This window comes from Neofelis nebulosa, chromosome 17, assembly GCF_028018385.1.
Source record: "Neofelis nebulosa isolate mNeoNeb1 chromosome 17, mNeoNeb1.pri, whole genome shotgun sequence".
Lineage (NCBI taxonomy): Eukaryota > Metazoa > Chordata > Mammalia > Carnivora > Felidae > Neofelis > Neofelis nebulosa.
The window spans coordinates 31,878,778-31,899,171 of record NC_080798.1 but is presented as its reverse complement, the minus strand read 5'-3'; the positions used below and the strand labels follow the sequence as shown (position 1 = coordinate 31,899,171).

Sequence of the window (20,394 nt, the reverse complement as noted above, 5' to 3'; positions counted from 1 at the left end):
TCTGTGTGTCCCTCTCTCTCTGCGCCTCCCCCTGTTCATGCTCTGTTTGTCTCTCTCTCTCTCAAAAATAAACAAACATTAAACAAATTTTTTTTAAAGTGAAAAAAGATATATAGTTAAACAGATTGTATATTTTGAGGGGGATTATTCTTGAATGAAATGTAGTTAATGAGAAAATAATCACAAAATAATATTCTGTGAAAAAGAAAGATACAAAAACTTTTTAAAACAGAAATCTTTCTAATCATACACTCGATGCTAACAGTGCTGGACTGTAAGATTGAGGGTAATTTTTGTCTTTTTCTTATACTGTTATGTAGTTTTCGAATATTCCACAAGGAGAATTTATTAATTTTAAAAATAGGAGGAAGTACTGAACAACAACAAAAGAATTCGCTGAAGGGCAAGACGTATTTGCTGTTTTACAAAAACAGCAAAATGGGGACGTAAAAACTCCAAATGTACCCTTCAGTGGAGATTTACAAATCCTGAAGATATGCAAATTTGGGGTCCTGAAACAATGTTGAAGGAGCCTATGTAAACAGAAGCGGTAAAGGTTCAAAACAGAAGATCCATCAGAGGTGTCCCAGCTTAATCTCTTCATTGGATAGTTGTGGCAACAAAGACCAAGTATTGCAATGACCCAGGGTGCCCGGCTTCCAATCTATGCCCTTTCCGTGACACTAGGGACAGCAATAGGTTCCATCTACATTTTAAGTGCCAATCAAATGGTGGTAGCTGTTCACTATGCTCTGTTGAGAAGACTATATAGGAGCTCAGGAGGGAAGAGGCAGTCAGATTAGTGACATCTGCATGGGCCAGAGAAGGGGGAGTGTTGGTAGGCATGCCTCATACATGACATTCTGCAAAAAAAAAAAAAAAAAAAAAAAAGACAAAATACTGTCTTCTCCAAACCAGGTGTTTGTCACTATAAAATAGTAAATGTTGGAGCACCTGGCTGGCTCAGTTGGTTAAGCGTTCGGCCTCGGTTCAGGTCATGATCTCACGGTTCGTGAGTTCGAGCCCCACGTCTGGGCTGTCAGCACAGAGCCTGGAGCCCGCTTCGGATTCTGTGTCTCCCTGTCTCTGCTCTCCCCAGCTCATGCTCTGTCTCTCTTTCTCCTTCAAAAATAAATGAACATTAACAGTTTTTAGAAATAGTAAATGTCTATTTCTAGGGGAACATTTGATATAAATTAGGACTAAATACAATTATGGCTCCAATGGGCTAAGAATGAAGAGGAAAATTTATACTTTCCGATTGAAAAGGGGCAATCCCAGGTTTCATAAAGGGGCAGCATCATGCTTCAAGGAAATATTTATACTCCCTCCACACAAAGAAGCTGGGAGGCAAAAGCAAAAAAGTTGAAAGCGTAAATGCATGCCTTTCCTCTGGAAAGTGTTAAATTGAAATAAAGTTCAAAAACGTGAGGGATATTGCATGCAAGTCTTGATACTAAAAAAAGCCCAAAACCAATCAAGCCTTGGAGAAATTTCAAAAGTGTCCACTTCACAAAAAAGTTAATAATGAATGAAGTCTACTGAGACCTGTTAAGTAGGGTGTCCATAGGGATAAGACCTCTACAGGGAAGTCATACTTGTGAAAATGAATAGGAAAATAGTAAATAAAATACCAGCAGGTCAAGTCCATCTGTGTATTACATCACAATCAAGTCAGGTCCATTCCAGGAATGCAAAGATGGTTCAACAGCATAAAATCTAACAATGTAATATATCACGTTTACAAATTAAAGGAAAAAAAAACCATACGGTCATCTCAGTAGACAACCTCTCTCCTAAAAAATTAGGATCCAATTGAATGCAATATGCATCAAAGAGAATAAAAATTCCTTTACTTGATAAAAAGTATGGACTAGAAATCTCAAACTGACTTGTGCGACACTGGAACTGTCCTAGTTAATAATAAAAAAATATAAAGATGCCTACTAACTCTACTACTATTCAACACTTTTCTGGAAATCTCAGCTAAGACAGGAAGAAAGATAAATAAAATAGTATCTGTGTTGGAGAGAAAAGGGCAGCATTATTGTTATGTTACATCATTCGCTATCCAGAAATTCCAAGGAAATCAACTGAAAAATTACTAGAAATGAGAAGAGAATTTAATAAGGTATACAAATAAAGATAAAAACTCAGCAGCTACCCTACATGTGTGTAATTCCACTGAAAACAGTGACACTTTAAAATACCTAAAAATAAATGTAAAAGGATGTGAAGAAAAATTCTAAAACTCTACTTAAAAGACACAAGAGGTAACAGTAGCAAATGAAGACACACATTATTTTAATGGATGAGGAAAAAGTTTGTTTTAAAGTTCTCTAACATAGCAATCTATAAATTCAATGCACTCGTTATAAAAATGCCAACAACATTTTTAAAAAAATGGAATCTGACCACCCGATTCTCAAATTTGTTTGGAAGTAAAAGGCAGGAAAGAGCAACAAAATTATTTAAAAAAAGAAAATGAGAGGGGAATAAGCCCTCCATTTCAAAACATAAAACTTTGGTAATCGGGCCAAAATATAAATCAAGGAACAGGATTAAATACAGAACACATGAAGAACCACAAATCAAAAAGAGAAAGATAAACAACTTAACAGAAAATTGCATAAAGGATGTGAACAGATGAAACGAGAAAAAAAAGTAAAAGGTCCACTAACACCACCTATCAAAGTGGCCAAAATACAATGATCAAGAGGGATAAACTGGTACCAGTTCTTCATACACAGTTGATGGGAATGTAAATTGGCAAAGCTCTTTTAGAGAGTGATTTCAGTTACTACTACTTAAATCAATCTGCCCCTCAGCTTTCTCATCTGCAAGTTGGGGTAGTAACGGTACCTACTCATAGGGTTACATCAAATTAATATACATCAAGCATGTGTCTAGCATACAGTAAACTATTAGGGGGACAGAAATATTAGCTGTTAGGATGAGCTGTATAAAATTGCTGCTATGTGGCTGTTTTGATCTATAGAAATAGTAATTCTGGGGCGCCTGGGTGGCGCAGTCGGTTAAGCGGCCGACTTCAGCCAGGTCACGATCTCGCGGTCCGTGAGTTCGAGCCCCGCGTCGGGCTCTGGGCTGACGGCTCGGAGCCTGGAGCCCGTTTCCGATTCTGTGTCTCCCTCTCTCTCTGCCCCTCCCCCGTTCATGCTCTGTCTCTCTCTGTCCCAAAAATAAATTAAAAACGTTGAAAAAAAAATAAAAAAGAAATAAAAAAAAAAGAAATAGTAATTTTATATGGTCCAAGTCAATGTTCTTTATATTGCTTTTATTTTTTAAAATAAACATTACATGCCTTTTAAAAAAAAAAACTGTGGGGAAGCAATGATGGGGGTAAGATTAGTAGAGAGGGGCTGAAGGGAGTCACTGTGTGCAGAGAAATATTAAATAATCTCAATACTGTGTCTAGAAAGAGCTTATCTTTCGGGGAGGAAAGCCAATATTTAGAATAACTTTGCCAAGTAAAATTTGAGACATGCTTTCAAAATCTATTTTGTGCTTATTTCCATATGAACCCACTGGACCAAATCTTTATACAGATGACTATATTCTGTGCAACAGTAATGTTATGAAACCTGGAATTACCAAGAAATATTTAAAATGTAATAATGTATACCTTAGCATGAAATAATTAATAAAACGTCTTTTGCCAAAGTATTACATACTGCTTTATCCTAAATAAACAGCATGTCTTAAATTTGTTATAATTATAACACCCATATAATGTTAATGACACAGCTCTAACACATGCACATGCGTGCACACACACACACACACACACACACAGAGACCGAATTAAGGGAATGTCCGTATTTAAAAAGGGTTAGATTGGCCTTGGTTTTTTGAATGCCAGTATCAATTTTTAAATGTACTCTCTATAAAAACTCGTGAAACATTCTCAGCTGAAGTCAATTTAGAAATAGAAAAATTTATATAAATATAAAAACAAATCTTTGGTATTAAATACATAAACAACTCCGGGAGAGTCGAGAGTCCTAGGAAACGGGGCTATAAATAGTTTGACATTATTACACAATCTTCTCTGCATATCTTGTAATAGAAACTGCTACGGGTGATTGAAGAAATAAGCAACTTTGACATTTCTGAATGTAACTTCAGGAGATTATTTCATCATAAAGGATTGGTGCAGAATATACTAACCAACAACTCAATATCAAAACTCTCCTTGCAACTCTAAAACACTGCCGAATGACATTTAAGATAATCCATTTATCACCATCCAATACAGGCTGCTTGTTCACAAAATGTCACTGACAAGGCTGGAGCAACCCCGTCCCCAGGCAGTGAGTACATGTGACAAGGAATCTTTAATATAGCATCAGCTTCATTTCCTTATATGCTACTGCCGTACCTTGGACTTTGGCTCCCAGAGTTTCTGCAATTTATATGAGCAGCTGTACAAATGAAATGCCTTCTCTTTTTGTCACACACCACACAGGAACATCCCCCTCCAAGGATAATGAAAAGTCTGCATGTTCATTTGCACGCATGCAATTTACTCATGGTGAATTGTTGATGTTTCTATCAGCCGTCCTGGAAAAGCTCAGTGCTCCTACTCTCAACACTGGTAATTCTGAAAATGTCAATAATTCTTCATAATAATAATAAAGGTAACAGAGACTTGTGTTTATGTGCTGCGTCTTTGTATTTCCAAGTTGTTTTGTACACGATACCTCATGCTTCTCACCAGATCCCTGTAAAGTTTAGTTATGAATTCCCAACATCTTATAGGTGAGAGGAAAACTGAGAGATAAGCGAGGTTGTTTTTTGTTTTGTTTGTTTGCTTGTTTGTTTGTTTGTTTGTTTTTTGGTTCAAGGCCTCATTGCGAGCCAGAATCATTCAATGTTGCAACTGTAATGATCCTTAGGGGAGAATTAAGAAGCCTCCAGTTTGGGAGCACCTGGGTGGCTCAGTTGGTTGGGCATCCAACTTCGGCTCAGGTCATGATCTCGCAATCCGTGAGTTCGAGCCCCGCGTCGGGCTCTGCGCTGACAGCTCAGAGCCTGGAGCCTGCTTCGAATTCTGTGTCTCCCTCTCTCTCTGTCCCTCCCCTGCTCACACTCTCTCTCTCTCTCTCTCTCTCTCTCTCTCTCTCAGAGATAAATAAACATTGAAAAAAAAACTTTTTTAAAAAGAAGCCTCCAGTTTGGAGATCACAAACTGGTGTTCTGTTTGACCAAATAGGGACCACAGGTCTACGTATCTTTATAAAAATATCTGAGTTTCTGAAGGCACCTGGGTGGCTCAGTCAGTCAAGCATCTGACTGTTGATTTTGGCTCAGGCCTGCTCTGCGCTGACAGTACGGAACCTGCCTGGGATTCTCTCTCCCTCTCTCCGCCCCTCCTCTGTGCTTATGCACGCGCATATGTGCACACACTCTCACTCTCTCTCAAAATAAATAAACAAATTTTAAAAATATATCTGAATTTCAGGCTTTCCTTGAAACCGTAGCAACACTGGGCCCACATCCTGCGGGGGGAAGCAACTGGCTATAGCTCACCAATTAAATAAAGTATGCACTCTATGGTTCACCACCAGTGCATTTCACTCCTTATACATATGTTTTATACACAGTAAAACACATGGATCTCAAAAGTACAAGTTCAATGAGTTCTGTAAAAGATATACACGCCTGCGTAACAGTCACCCGACCTCACAGTTCTCTCCTGTTCCTTTCCAGTTACTACCCCTCTTCCTTGCTCTTTCCTTCTTACTCATCTTTGTCTCCTGCGTTCGGACTTGAAATTCCTCTTCGGATTATAAACAGGGAAGCCAAACCCTACGGAAAGGCGGAGCCAGGAGTACAGTAAAGGCTTCCAACTTCTGGTCTTTAATACCACCCTTAAAACAAAGTCTTTCCAACCTGTTGCCCAAGGGTCGACCCGAAAGAAAATGCCAAGATCTCCTCGTCACAGGCGTTGACGAGACACCAGGGTAGGTCAACAATTAACGCTGGTGACTTCACTCCAAATGGATCAGATTTGGAAGTAGCAAGTAGGTAGCAAATGGGAGGAAGTTTAGACGGAGACGTTTCTGGGAGAGTAACTGTGACCTAGATTTGATCAAGTTTACTCCCTGCAGAGGCGGTGGGACTGCTCTATCCCCACCAAAGGGAGAGCATCTGGGGTCAGCCTCCCGCTGTGCAACCTTGCCATTATTAAACTCTGAAATGGCAGGAGCCCAGCGGCAAAAATAACCTCTGCTCTCTGTGCCAGGCCACCTGCTTCTCGTCTAGGGCTGATGATCTTTGTTTAGGAGGCTAAGTGCCATATGGGATCCTGGATCCTTATTTGGGAAAAAAAAAAAAAAAAAGAGAGAGAGATGTATGAAATTAAGCCTGAGTGCATGTCTGTGTGGAGCTGACTCCGTTAACCACCTTGGTTCTCCATTAACCACCTTGGTTAATTAAGTTCCCAGCTGAGGGTAAGGTACGAGGAAAAATAGAGATAAAGCCTATTCCCACTTTTATATTTTAAGAGGTCACAATATCCTCAGAGCCAAAGCAAGCAATTCCATGTGGCCTTAAAGTGGCCAGTGCATGCTGGTATCTCAAGTACCCCATTATGAGAACCTCCCTGTGTTCTCCGTGCACACCAAGGCATAAAACTCCAACTTCCTAAAAGTGTGCACCTACTTCCCGAGAAAGAGCCAGCTCAGAGGGACAGGGGTACCCGGAAGGCAGAGAAGACTTCCTATGCAGTATACGCAGGCCAGGGCGACCACACTGGCTTTTTTTTCACTAGGACAGGAGTCTGTAGCTAATGAGAAAACATTATAGCTGAAACTAACCAATGAAAATAATCTGGTTCAGCACCGACGTTTTATAAGCAAAGAAGCGGGGGGGGGGGGCAGCGAGGTGCACTGGTTAATAACAACAATTTATTACACGTCCTGAATTTTAATACCCACCTCAAGTTAAGGTACACATGACACCATTTCAGTTCCATGCCATCCCTGCGGGTAAAGCGAAGGAACTCTATTTTGCAGCTGAAGAGACTGAGAGGTTGAGGAACAAAAAACTCACTTTAGCTCAGAAAAACAAAGTATGACACTGGACAAACACTGCATCTCTCTGAGCTGTGGTGTCCTTACCTATATGGGTAAAAGAACATCTCCTATCTAAGAGGAGGGTTACGAAGACACAATAATCTATCAAGAATGCTAAGAGGTATTTCAGCACTCGGTAAGTTCTTGTTGTTAAGCTACTATTAAACAGAGGGCACAGCCAATAATAGAACCCCTGTGTCCGTATTAATGGCTCGTGCCTTTTCTGTTAGACCACGCTACAAGAAACCCGGATTGGGTACCATCTACACTGTAGTTAGAACAGGCACCAGGCACAGTGGGGAAGGAGGGACGAGGGAGGGACAGGGGTCGGGGGAGGCGATGGACAAAAATCATCTAGGACGTGGAGATTAGCGGTTACAAAGAAATGGCGTAAGGTAATCACCATCCAAATTTGTGACTGTATTTCACAGAATGGTGCGGATGAGATTTTATTAGATGTCTCTGCCAAAAACGTACTGGCAGATACAGCCCTGAGCTTGTGGTTCACCAGACGCACAAGAGCCCCTCTTCAGGAAGGGGATCCTGCGCGGGCCCTGGCCCAATTCCAAGTTAATGCACGGTAAAAAGTAGCAGCTGCAGCAATCCTGAGATAGGGGGTCCCCTGGAGGAGGGCCTTGCTAGGGAGGCGCTTCCTAAATTACCTATCAATTGTTAACAGAGAGAACTTTAAAAACGCACACACACGTAAAAAGCAAGCAAAACCTCAACAAAATTTAGCCTCAGTGAATACAGATGTTATGAGACTAAGTATAATCAGTCAACGGATTTATGGGCACATCTCAAATATATGTAAATTCAAAAAAGGATGGGAGCCCAATTTTCACCTACCGATACGGGGGTGGATCTTACAAGATAATAATGCTGGCAAGGATACACCAAAAGCTCGCATACTCGTATTTTCCTGAATGCAGTGTAAATTGGTACAACACTTTTGGAAAGTGGGCTGGCTATATATGCCAAAAGCCATAACAACTTTCCTATCTTTTGACTTAGCAATCCTTCGGGTTCTAAGGAAACCATCCCAAACAGGGAAAAAGTGCTACGAGTAAATGTGTAATTGCAACACTGCTTACCATGCTGTCAACTCAAAAGCAACCTAAATGTCCAGCAATCGGGGGACGATTTTGCATACCGCAATACATTTCCCTGACTGCGCCGCAGCCATTATAAATTATATAAGGAAACTGCCTATAATGGTAGGTGGAAAAAACGCAGGCTCCTAGGATTACAACTGTTTTAAAGCATGCATATAAAATATATACGCACTAGACAGAAACTCAAAGGGAAATACCCCCAAATATTAATCACTGAGGCTGAGTTTCCTTTTATTTCACGAAACTGTTTCCACATTGTCAGCTTATCGTCCGGAATATCCCCGCTCTGACGACGCTACTGGACTGTGTACGTCCGTGAGTGCAAACCGGCAGTCCGCAAAGCACATCTTTCCTACAGATGAGCTTTCTCTGGCCTGTACTGCTTTGAAACAGTGAAACATCTGCCAGTGCTAGCAAGTTTCACATCCACAGCTTCTGCCGGCGAATCAGAGGATCGGAAACAGGTCCCCAAAGTGGTGACGGGCTGGCGTCGAGAAGCAACGGGCCCTTGCAGGCGGTGGAGGCGCTGGCCGGTGTTTCATGGCCGCCGCCGTCACGCCTGCTGGCTCCACACCCGAGCCTGCCTCACGCTCTCGTGCCACCTGCCCGGTTCCTCGTCTGTGTGATCACGAGGGGGAAAAAGGAAAAAAAAAAAAATGGATGGTGGAGAATGACATCTGACGTGATTCTTCTTCGGAAGGTGAATGGCTGCATATTCAAGCTGACCTTCGGTCTGGACTCTTCCACCCCCAGAATATCACGCACCAATCCACTACTCTCCCGGTCCCGGCACAGCCCGTTCCAGGTCTTTCCTACCAACAAAAGGACGGTGTGGCCCATCTCGTCCCCTCTACCCTGGAAGTGGTCCTGGGTCAACGGTCTCTGCTGGCGCAATCTTTCCTCCAAGCTAGGCCCCGACAAGGCCCTGGCCACCCTCCTCCTCCGTGCCCGGCAGAACCAGAGGCTGACCGCTGTTAGATAGCCCTTCGGGGCCGTATGACCCTAGCTGCCCTTCCACATTCCAAATCCAAACCATTTTCTGGGCTTCTTGAGACTGAGATCCAGCAGGTTAAGGGAGGTGTCTTCTATGAGCTGACAGAACTCTGGCTCGGTTTGCTGTGGGCAGATGTTTGCATGATTCTTTTCCCAGGGGCAGGGGGTATAGGAACAGAGACCGTGTAACAGCAAAGTGGAGACGTGGCACTGGAGGACAGGAGCACCGTCATTATCCACTGCGGAAAGACACAGTGGATGAGACTGGGAGCTCACTACGTGTAAATCTCCCCAGAAAAGTCACAAACCACCCCGGATACTGTATGTTACATTCACTCACATATGCCTTTCCAAAAGGCTACAATCTTGGTAGATGAATTAACTAGAAAGCAACAAAACACAACACAAAACAAAACACCCCACGTCCTACATGTCTGATCTACAGCAAAGGCTGAATGACAGACTGGGCTGTGGACCTTTAGCCGACACCGGAACTCCAGGCTGAGCGTCCTTAATGGTTTCCTCAAGCTTGCAAAACTGTTCTCTGGGCAAGTGAGAAGATTTATTTCACATAAAGGACAAATGCTGTCCCTTAATTAACAACATCTATCTCTGGGACAAGCACATCAGGTACACAATACAGAAGATTCTTTTAATATAAAGGACAGATGGTCCTCCGCTCCTGGGACTTTGAAGGCTGTCCCAGAAAAACCCACAATTTTAAAAGGCTTTGAGAATCCTCTGAGGAGAGCCAGTCAGGAGACAAGAACGCTTCGCTGCCCCATTTACAAAGTAAACCAGAAAGTGTCTCACAACCATTCAGAACCACTTGAAGAAGAGCCGGAGAAAGCCGAGGGAGGAAAATGATAACGTTCGCCTGGCACTTAGGTCGTGGCGTGAAAGTTTCCTTTCCTCTCGGCCTGAGAGGCACTAGATGAAAAGGGGTTTTAATGCGAAGTCCTGACTAACACATGGGGCTCCGTGACCACCTAACGACGGAGCAAAACAAAACTCTCAAACATCCTCTTTATGCTAATCTCAACGAACGTCCAACTGGGACATTTCCACCCAGCTGGGCACCAGGTTTGCTGGGTAAGAGGAGGGTAGCATGAAGTCCCGGCTTGAGGAGAACGTCTCTCCTTTTATGGTTCTCATTAATCTGACTCAACCCACACATGTGTTGGTACAAGATTCCTACAGCATGTGTTGTACCTGCCTAACTGGGTGCTAACATTATAAACCACACATCAACACTTCTTGCCCGAGTGTTAATGTCTATTAATGTCCTGCTGGGGAAAAGGCTCCTAGAGCCTGCCCAGAGCCACAGTTCAAGACCGTCTGCCGCAAGTTCTAGTCTTGGGGTGTTTGGCTGGCATATTTAATTATGGGGCTTTCTGAAGGGGTGGGGGGAGGCGGTAGTAGGGTGTTGTGCTTGGGTTTCTCAATCTCAAGTTGCTGAGATGACCTTCACACCAGAAGCTAAGACAGCCCCATAAACCTGAAGGAATAGAGGAGCGAGGACTCAAGCACGGGGAATCTGGCTGCTGCCACCCCAGATACCAAATTAGGCGTTCCCCTCTGCTGCGCTGTGATGTTTTGTAACACAGTGACATAGGAACGGAGAGGGCTTGCCGATGTCACCGCGAGTTGGCCCGCCTGCACGCTTTCTATATGGCCTGTGAAGGGGTGGATATTTGCCTCCAGCCGTATCGATTCTGTTACCAAGAGCACGTATGATGTGCTTGTGTGTGCAATACATGTGTCACTGACAGAGCGGAAGGAAGCCCACACCGTGCATTCGTTTTGCACAAAATGCAGAGAGTGCTTACTACCATGTGAACACACACACATACACACACGCATACTTATTAACAGTAAAATAACCAGATGACGGTTTTATATACATCGTGTGCACCTTTCCTCAAGCTCTGCTCGGCATCCCACAAATTGCATTCCTACGCCACACAACGCCATCCCCGCAAATAAAAATAAATAAATAGAAAAGAAAAGAAAAGAAGACGTACACACAAGCACAACCGTCAAAACTGGATTTGCCCTTCTCTAAATTAATCCAATTATTCAAATGTCAGTTATATCTGTCACAGCCTGGCTCCTTGGGCCGAACCAAACTGTTAAAAATTAAAACTGTTTTACTTCGTTTAGTCTTTCTGCCTTTTTAGTGTAAAATCCACGGTCTCGACAAAAAGTTGTGGGATTTGACACCCAGCGCAACACAACCCTATTGCTGTCGTCCATGCATAATTCACTTTGGAAGTACGCGCTTGCTTTAAAACATCACTAAAATATACATGTAACATATGCTAATTTCACTGCGTTGGCTTGTAAGCTCTCGCCACTAGGTTATATGTAAACTTCGCCAAGTGCATACACTGTACATAAAGGGATTATAAATGAAAGGAAATATCTCTGTCCCTAGCTCTCTGTCTCCAGCCTTGGCCAAACTGACAGCCCCAAATCCCAGCACCATCTAACATGCCCTTCCCGTGGAGAAGACAGCCTGTTCTCAGAGTCTTAATTACATCCCAGCTGACTGCCCAGCATTGCCAAAATCAGGCAACAAACGCTGGCCCTTCACTCACAATATGGTCTGCTAAACAGACTCCTGGTCACACAGAAAGAAACTTTCACAACGTGGAGAAATAAAGGGACAAGCAGGAGATCAAGGGAGAGCATAAATAGTAACCTAGGGGATGGAAGAGAGAGAAACAATTCATCCCCACCACGTAAGAAAAGGAGAAAAAGGGGCGGGGGGGGGGGCGGGGAGAAAAACCTTCTCTTCCCAGAATCCTCAGGCACCACCGAGCGGCAGAATTTTAACAAAGCTATCCTTATTACAATGAAATCAAAGCCCTGCTCCTCCAGCCAAGTACCGCTGCTCCTCAAGATGGGCCACTGATACTAAGATTCAGTAGATTAATGACTGTGAAGTAAGCCTCACCCACCCCACACAGATCAGGCCATTATAATTACAGGAGAACAGCGTGCAACATTCTACCATTGCAAATGGTATCATATGTTTTCCTGGCTGGTTTGGGGGGAAGGATTTAGCTCATTTGACATGGGCAGAAGTTACCAGTGCCTCACGCTCACGTCCACCTGTCCCTCATAGTTACATACGTAAAGTTAAGTTTCTTTCTGTTCGTGATTACATCACATGTAAGTAACAGCAAAGACGGTCGCCAAACTTAAGAGGCTGTTGTTGGCTTGCACCGATTCTAAAGAGAGGCTAGTGGCATATGCACTTACTTTAGGGAGCTCTGGAAGGCAACTGTTCTCCCGAGCTAAGAGATATCAAAATCAACAAAAGATCTGCCCAGACTGCTAATACAGAGAGATCTGCCCTATGTATTAAAATGCTGTACCCTGACGAGACAAACAGTAGAGTCAAATAGGAGCCCCCAATCAGAAGGTGCAAAGGCAGGTGGTAGAAATTTTACACGTTGACTTTAGTATTGACGTTGTGTTTGCAGGGGGAACATTTATTCAACACAATGGGAACAGTGCCCACTGGCATTCTGTCGTATAGCGACCGCAGCTGATTTGCAATTAAGCTGCTTCTCACATGGGCGACTCTACGTGTCATGCTCCAAGAAGAGCGGGGCGATGGATTTGGTTCTTTTAACGATGGCAAAGGAGCCTCCAGAACAAGGCCAGGCCAGCTAGCTAGTTAAACAGGGAAAATAACTCAGACATGATCAGCGTAATTTACAAAGCACTTAAACATATTTCCTCGTCAAGTTTTAAGATTATAACGTAAGGTTGGTATTCTTCTAATTTTACACAAGAGGGAACTGAAAGGTCAGAGAAGTGAAGCGGCCCATTGAAGATAAGAGGGTTTTGGACCACAGGAGTCATAGTTTTCCCACTGCCCCGGGCTGTTGCTCTAGAAAACACAGAGGGACGACAGCGTGGAGGTAACTTGAGTATTTCACATGTAGGGAGCTGGAGAATCAAGAGAACACAGGTATCTCACGTGACAGTAAGAGTAGGGATCAGTAGGCACACCTTCAAGCAGGTGGCAAAGACGCCGAGGTGTTAAGAATGCAATTTCTGGTGGGACCTCCCCTCTTCCCCAACACAGCTGCCCGTGAGGAGGGGGGAGTTGTAAGGAGGGAAAAAAGCGCATCAAAGTTAAATACTACTGTCGAGTACCTCCACGGATTCCCTCGGTAAAAGAAGCTGATGCCCTCTTCCCGATGATTTGGTGGCCCGTGATGGGACGATTTATCAAAGGGGGTCATTATACAGAAATAGCATGACAACAAGGACACTTCTACAGCTGCTGTGGCAAATAATTCTGAGACTCAAACTGTTTATTGGGCTTCTGTTTGTCTGTTTGCAGTTTTACCCGTTGGAAAACTCTTAGTTGAAAAACCAGTTTCATTATAATGTAATCTGAGTTCGGCAGGACTTGGCCAGAAATCATAATCCAATGCCTCATGTGCAGTCCTAAAATTAAATCTTCATACCACTTTATTCTTTGGACTGATGTGAGGCTGTAAGACAAGACAGCAAACGATGCAGTATACCTTAACAGCACGGAGTAACAGCTATCTTAATGATTCATTATTTTCTGTGAAACTTCAATAACGAAGATTTGGAATCCTTTTCCATTACAGAAACAGACGACACTCAAATTGCATCTTGAGAAGTGATACCAAACATCCTTTGGGGATAAATTCACTGCAATTTGAAGTCTGGGAAGGCAACCAAGATATATAATGGAAAGAACACGGACACATTTAACATGTGCTTAAACAAGAGATTAAAAGAACAACAACAAAAAACCCAACTTTAAAATCGCAGCCAATGAAAAGGGTTTCAAATTATGCTGAGAAGGCACTACATAAACAACTAATAAAGGAAAAGAAAACATTTGTTGTCTTCTGGTTCCCTTAAAGATAACTCTTCCTCAAGGCGTGGTACCAGGGGTTGGCAAACTACGGCCTGCAGGCCAAATCCTGCCACCTGTTTTAGTAAATAAAGTTTTATTGGAACACAGCCACACTTCTTCGTTTACATATGGTCTATGGTGGCTCTGGTGCTGGAAGAGCAGAGCAGTTGTGACAGAGGGCCTAAAATATTTACCGTCTGGCCCTTTTCCAGAAGAAGTTTGCCAACCCCTGGTCTAGACGAAGACCTACTATGACCCATGAGTCAGCGAACTCAACCAATTCCAAGTGATTCACCCTTATGGAAACTGGTTTAAATTTAGCTTTTGAGAAGTATACTTTGTTTTACATCCCAGCAGGGTTTACTTTTCACAGCAGTGAACAAAAGCCTAGCATCGGGACAAAACCCTATCAGGAACAACTGAGGAATTTTAGCCATTTGCTTGAAGTTCCTTGCTGAAAGTTCTACTGCTTTCCAAGATAAGAGCAACTGATCTCACAGAGACCCAAATCCAAAACTTGGTACCGTGGCTCTAGCCAGCAACAGCCCCAGGTTTGAGTCTTAACTTCTAAAACTATGTAGAAAACATTCAGTGGGAACCACCACTCTCGCTTCTGGGGGCCCACTTTCTTCCTTGGTGAGGACACACTCTACCTCAATGAATTATGGAGGACGAGACAGAAGGTTACAGTGGGTACAAGGCACTTAATGCAAGGTCTGACTCTCTAAATGTGAGCCTAAGAGAAGGAAGGAATTATTTCAGGATTTGCAGGAGAAACTTTCAGGAGTCCGTCCTTTCGACGCATTACTCTCACCTCACCCAAACATTTGCCATCTTAAGAATCTTTTTACTATACTGACCTGGCTATAGGCGTACGAATACCCAGTGCCACCGAGAAGGGTCACTGTTTTCCTATATTTTTGCCTTTTGAGAGCCCAAATCTCCGTCATCCTCTCCGCTGTCTCCATCCTAGGGGTCTCCCAAATTCTGACTCCTATTTTATATATAGTGTTATAATGGCCGGTTGCCAAACACGCTCTTGCCCAGGCTCATTTGCTGAGGTCACCACCCTGTTCTCCACGCAATCCCACAGCAAATGAGTCAAACAATCTACGCCCTAACAGTAACTCAACGTATAGAAAACACGAAGTCCAGGTAAGATCTGGAGAGAAGCGCTTACGGCTCATGCTGGTGAAATCCAGAGGCAGAAATATGATGGAGAATGCGTGCGTGCGTGCTGGGTCTGAAATGCACACGTGCAGTTATTATGTAACAAGTTTTACCTGTGTTACTGTGGTATCTTTCCGATCTTCAAATACCAACGACAAGAATGAATGTGCTTTTGTTTGGAGGACCTCTGGGAGCAAGTCAATGTATGCTTGTGAGTCTATTGTTTAAAGATACCTAAAACGGCCGTGAATTTCATGATTTCAAAAAATGCAAGACAGATCAGTCTTGGTTTGGTTTTGAAGAAAAGGCTGGTTTTTCTTACTGGATTTGAGAGTAGGGAAATAAATCTCCCAGGATTTAAAAACGTATTCTATACTTGATACTCTATACATATTCTCTACCCTTCATATATAAATGAAAGACTAATCTTTCGTTTTCTCGGTGGGCAAAGAAAATACAGATTTCTCATTTTGAGCTTTGCTATAAATTACAGTAATTCAATTTCAACAGATTTGAGTTTTCAAAGTATCTTATTAGCAAATTAGCGTGAAGGCCTCTGAGTATAGAAAGTAATGCAGACCACCATACGTTCAGTATGTTGCAGATCCCACAAACTCTATGGACTTCAACTTGCGATGCAAATCCTCCACCATCGACAGTCCGATACTAGCCATTGGCATTCAAAGCACAGATGTGCACGGCGGCAAAGAAAGTACCTGAGTAGGACTTTCGGATGATTCCTTGCAGGCTTCCAGGGGTCCTCACGTCAGGGGACCGTGAACCAGTCGGGAGACCGCCCAGGTATGGTGGTGGGGGGGGGGGGTCAAAGGATGGCGCGAGCATCGGCACACACCCTATGTCTATCTTCCTTTACTTTGAGGTTTGAGCTTCTCACAGTTGCTTCTCATCAAAATACAGACGAGAGCCTGTCAAAGCTTCCTAATGTGCACAGGAACAAACCCTTTGGATTCTAAAGGTGAGAGTATGCCCCTGACATTGAAGGAGTGCTACGATGGCTGCCAGGTGCGGTCTTCAGATAGAAACGGAAGCGACCGCATCGGTGGGGTCACCTTCCCCCAGAGCGTTCGCTTGAAGGCGAGCATAGTGCTTGCACCACCAGCCAGACCCGAATTCTCGCTCCGGATCCCGCCTGGAGCCTTCACCGTCAGTGCTGACCAGAAGCTAAGCAGACAGGCGAATGCTGCAAAAGACATGCTTTCCCATGCTGTCTGCTACAAGCTTCCTGAGGCTGCTCTCTCCTCCGAATATGGTTCATATGTTATTCTGGAAAGCCTCCAAATCCCCAAACTCGAGGATGAGACCTGGTGAAGGAGGTTAACAGAAATGAGGAGACAGTGAACGGTAACCGGCAGTGAGGCCCAGTGATCTCGGCCTCCGGGAGGCCGAGAGCCTTCAAACCCGTGACATACATATTCAATGGGCTCTCAGTGAAGTGGTGCATTCGAGAACTACCACCCAGAGCAGAGCGGTGGCTTCCAAAGGGGCCCTGTGGGAAGTCTTATTTCACACTGCCCGCTTGCCTAAGCCTATACAATGCAGGAGACTCACTGCTCTACCAAGGATGTGTCATGGGTCAACCAGACTGATCACTGTCAGCGCTGGTCATCGTCACCGAATTCCCCAGGGCCAGTCCCAACATATGCTGACTGAATTAGTACCCAAAGTAGATTTCAAAGCAGATTTCAGGTAAAGCTGATAAAAGCCTGCCCAGACCTCAAAGTGGAATGTCCCTGATAATAATGAAACACAAGCCAGTGTGTCTGGCTAGCAAAATCTGTCCTCCCCGCCTCGAACAGAAGTTGGAATCTACCCTGGAAGAATGCACAATAGGACTCCCGTGAATTGGCTCCAAGAATTTAATACCTGTTGCAATTTTCTCCAATTTAGGATCTGAAATAATAACACAGACAGCAATTACCATAAAGAAAAACTTCAGGTGCAACAGCATTAGTTCAACAGCTGGGATCAAGTGTCGGCCCGGGATAACAAATTTCATTCATTTTATCTCCAGCGCTGGAGACATGCTGCTACCAGCTGTAATAGTCAGGAATGTCTGTTGGCTAAATGACTCCGCAGAGCTAGTCAAGTGAGGGCGGCCCGCGACAGTTTAATTGGGCTGCTTGCTAGAACTCTATCTGGGGGCTATAAGCAGTGGACTATAAACAAGCAGAAAGCTGTGCTCGATGCTGAGCAGAGCAGCCTGCAGGAGGAAAGAAAAAAAGGAGGGCGTCTGATGGCAGGAGCTCTCGCTGACACTGGCGTCAGGTTGGCTACAGGTGAACTGAGCAGTGTGCTGCAGCTGCAAAAGGAAGGTGGGGTTAAGAGAGCAACCATTGATCTTGTATTGATTTCCGGACACCGTGTCCTAGATCCGCTCCCAGATAGAACGACGGGTTTTGGTTTTGTGCTTGCAAGAGACAGAAATGACTAGCACCAGCCCTCCTGTTTCCTCCTGTTTTCTGATCGTATTTCCTTTAGAGACCTGCCACCCGTAGATTTTTTTTTTTTTTTCTTCTTCCCCGGACGGGGAAATCCAAACAAGTTTATCACTGCAGAGAGATTGAGAGAGTGAGAGAGAGAGAGAGAGAGAGAGAGAGGGCTAGGGGCTGGTTAATCAGCCATTTGTCTCTGCTGCTCTGGATCTGGGAGTCAAGGGGTCGAAACCGAGCACAATTGGGCCCTTTGGTTTTATCTCAGGTAACCCCCCGTCTCTGGTAATTGAACCCATTCCTCGCGGTCAAGGTTCCTGTCACTCATATTCAATGTCTGTCATTACTGAGAAACGCTTCATGTCATATTACACTGACAGAACCACTGCAGAAAGCCTAGCAAGATTCCCCCAGCACCAGAGGTAAGAGAATGGGAGCCTCTTTCAGACCAGTGATGTTTAACATTTTATGTGCTGACACTGTGTCTGTAAGCACGATATAATGAAAGTCTAGTAAATGGGAGATGAAAATTCATCCTCTCCCTCCTTCGGGGGCTGCCAGGCAATATCAGAAATAAAACAAGTTGGCAACTCCAACGATACCCGCCGCCCCAGGGCCACAGCAGGCGTTTTCCGAGGCCGGCACGTGGGTTCGCGCACGGACACGCGCCCCGACGTGCACACACGTCCCCGGTTGTGTGGGACGTGGCTTGCGTCCCAAAAGAGAAGAAAAAAAAAAAAAAAATCCCTCACTTCTCCCTCGGCAGGGCATGAGTCACTGTCGCAGGGTCGCTAACCTCAGAAGTCAAACCGTCCTCTGAACGGGCTCTGACGCTCTCCGGCCATGAAAGGCAGAGAGAAGAGACGGCCCCCGAGAGCGCCTCCGACAAAGAATGGCTCCACCGTCCTGTCTGGAAGCTTCACGACGAGTTCTGAGTCCGCGTGTGCCTCCGACGGCTGCCTGGGGGCACAGAGTCTGCTCCTGAGGACCATCGACTCCTGACCTTCAAAGCCTTCGACGTACTCTTCCAGCAGCATCTTCGTTTCCTCCAAGCGGCTCGCGGGGAAGTCCCCACGCTGTGCGCCCAGTCACACTTCGCTGGTCCTCGCCCCCCACCCCGTCCCCTGCGCTTCTCCCTTCCCTCTGGGCAGCCTTTCCTCCGCTCCCTCCTCCTTCGGGGCCAGCTCACACACCGCCTGCTCCCCGGATGTGGCTCTGTGTCCCCTTAGCTGTCCGCAGGTCTCTTCGCGGTCAAGAGCGTGGGCTCCAGAATTACACCGGGGGGAAGGGTGGGGGGGGGGGAACCCGAGACCGAATCCTCGCTCGGGCACTTTGGCAAGTTTGTGAACTGTGCCTCCATTTCCTCAGCCATAAAATGGGGTGAACAGTCGTGTCTGCCTCACAGGGCTGCCGTGAGGAGTAAATGACACAGCCCAGAGTACCAGTTACGATGGTTCCCTGGCTAATGGAACGGTGCCCAGGACATAGTAACTGCTGACTAAGTGCCTGCTACAGTGACAGTAATAAAATAATAATATGATTAGTGCTATTCGCATTCTCAAATCACCCTGTTTTTATTAATAATATGACATCTGTCTCTCTCTTTGTTTTTGCTTCAGGGTGACTGCTTTCCACGGCTCTCTTCTCCTTGGCATAGAGCAGTGGGCATCAGCGCGCACCCCCCCCCCCCCGGGAATCTGTCAGAAATGTGAACTGTCCAGAGGAAGGCCGGCAGTCTGAGTTTCACACGCCCGCAAGGTGATCCTGACATGGGTTCCGTGGATGGCGGGCAGCAGACAGCAGAGGCCTCGGCCTTGGGGACCTGACTTCCTGCTCTGGAATCCCAGCTCCTCTGCCTCCGGGCCCCGGTGTCCCTGCGAAAGTTACTCAACATCTCTTTCCCTTGCTTTTTCTCCTGTTAAAATTAGGGGATAATTAAAAAAAACACACACACACACACACACATTGTAATAGTTGAGTTAATTCACGTTAAGCACTTTAAAAAGTACCTGGCACGGAGAAGCACTCAATAAAGCCTTAGCTAGTACTGTAATTATTTGGGATTAACTGAGTAAATAATACATGAGAAGCACCTGAGTGCTTATTAAAAGTTCAATGAAGAGTTATTATTAGCAGTCGTATTTATCTGATTTCAAGCCTCCTGAGGGCAGAGGGCCCTGCCTTCCTGATCCATAACCCCCTGGAGCTCACCAGAGGCGGTGCCGTAAACAGGTGGCTCTGAGAAACGGTCTGCTACCTGGGCCTCTGTGGTAAATCCAGAGACCCAGGTGTCAGGCTGGGCACTTGTTTGGGGTTAGTGCCTTTGTTGGCCGGAAGGCAGAGAAACAGGGATGATTCACTTTGGCTTCCGCAGCTTTCCTGAGGCCACCAGCCCGTGGGCCGACTGTCTTTTTGCACGGATCTCTCCTCCCCAGTTCCAAGGCTGCTTTCGCTAAAGGTCACACACCCCAAGCCTAGTAACTTTGGATTTAAAAATCATCTTGACTTGATATTTTAGAGGGAACATGGCAGGCTTAGCGAGTTTAATCTCTCTCTCTCTCTTTTAATACACCGGGGGTGGGACACCTTTTAACCTACCTGACAAAGCTTTAAAAAAGCTTCAGCTTCGGAACTGACTGCAGCCTGAAGCAGAA

General features: G+C 44.9%; 1 protein-coding gene and 1 long non-coding RNA gene across 5 annotated transcripts in view; one reads left to right on the top strand and one right to left on the bottom strand.

Annotated features, from left to right (window-relative positions):
• Positions 1-20,394, bottom strand: part of FTO (FTO alpha-ketoglutarate dependent dioxygenase) — a 393,377-nt gene that overhangs the window by 115,893 nt on the left and 257,090 nt on the right. The window lies entirely within an intron of this gene.
• LOC131500037 (uncharacterized) lies at positions 5,725-19,690 on the top strand. The gene is made up of 2 exons (XR_009256142.1): positions 5,725-5,984; positions 19,360-19,690. It is a non-coding gene; the product is annotated as an uncharacterized LOC131500037 (long non-coding RNA).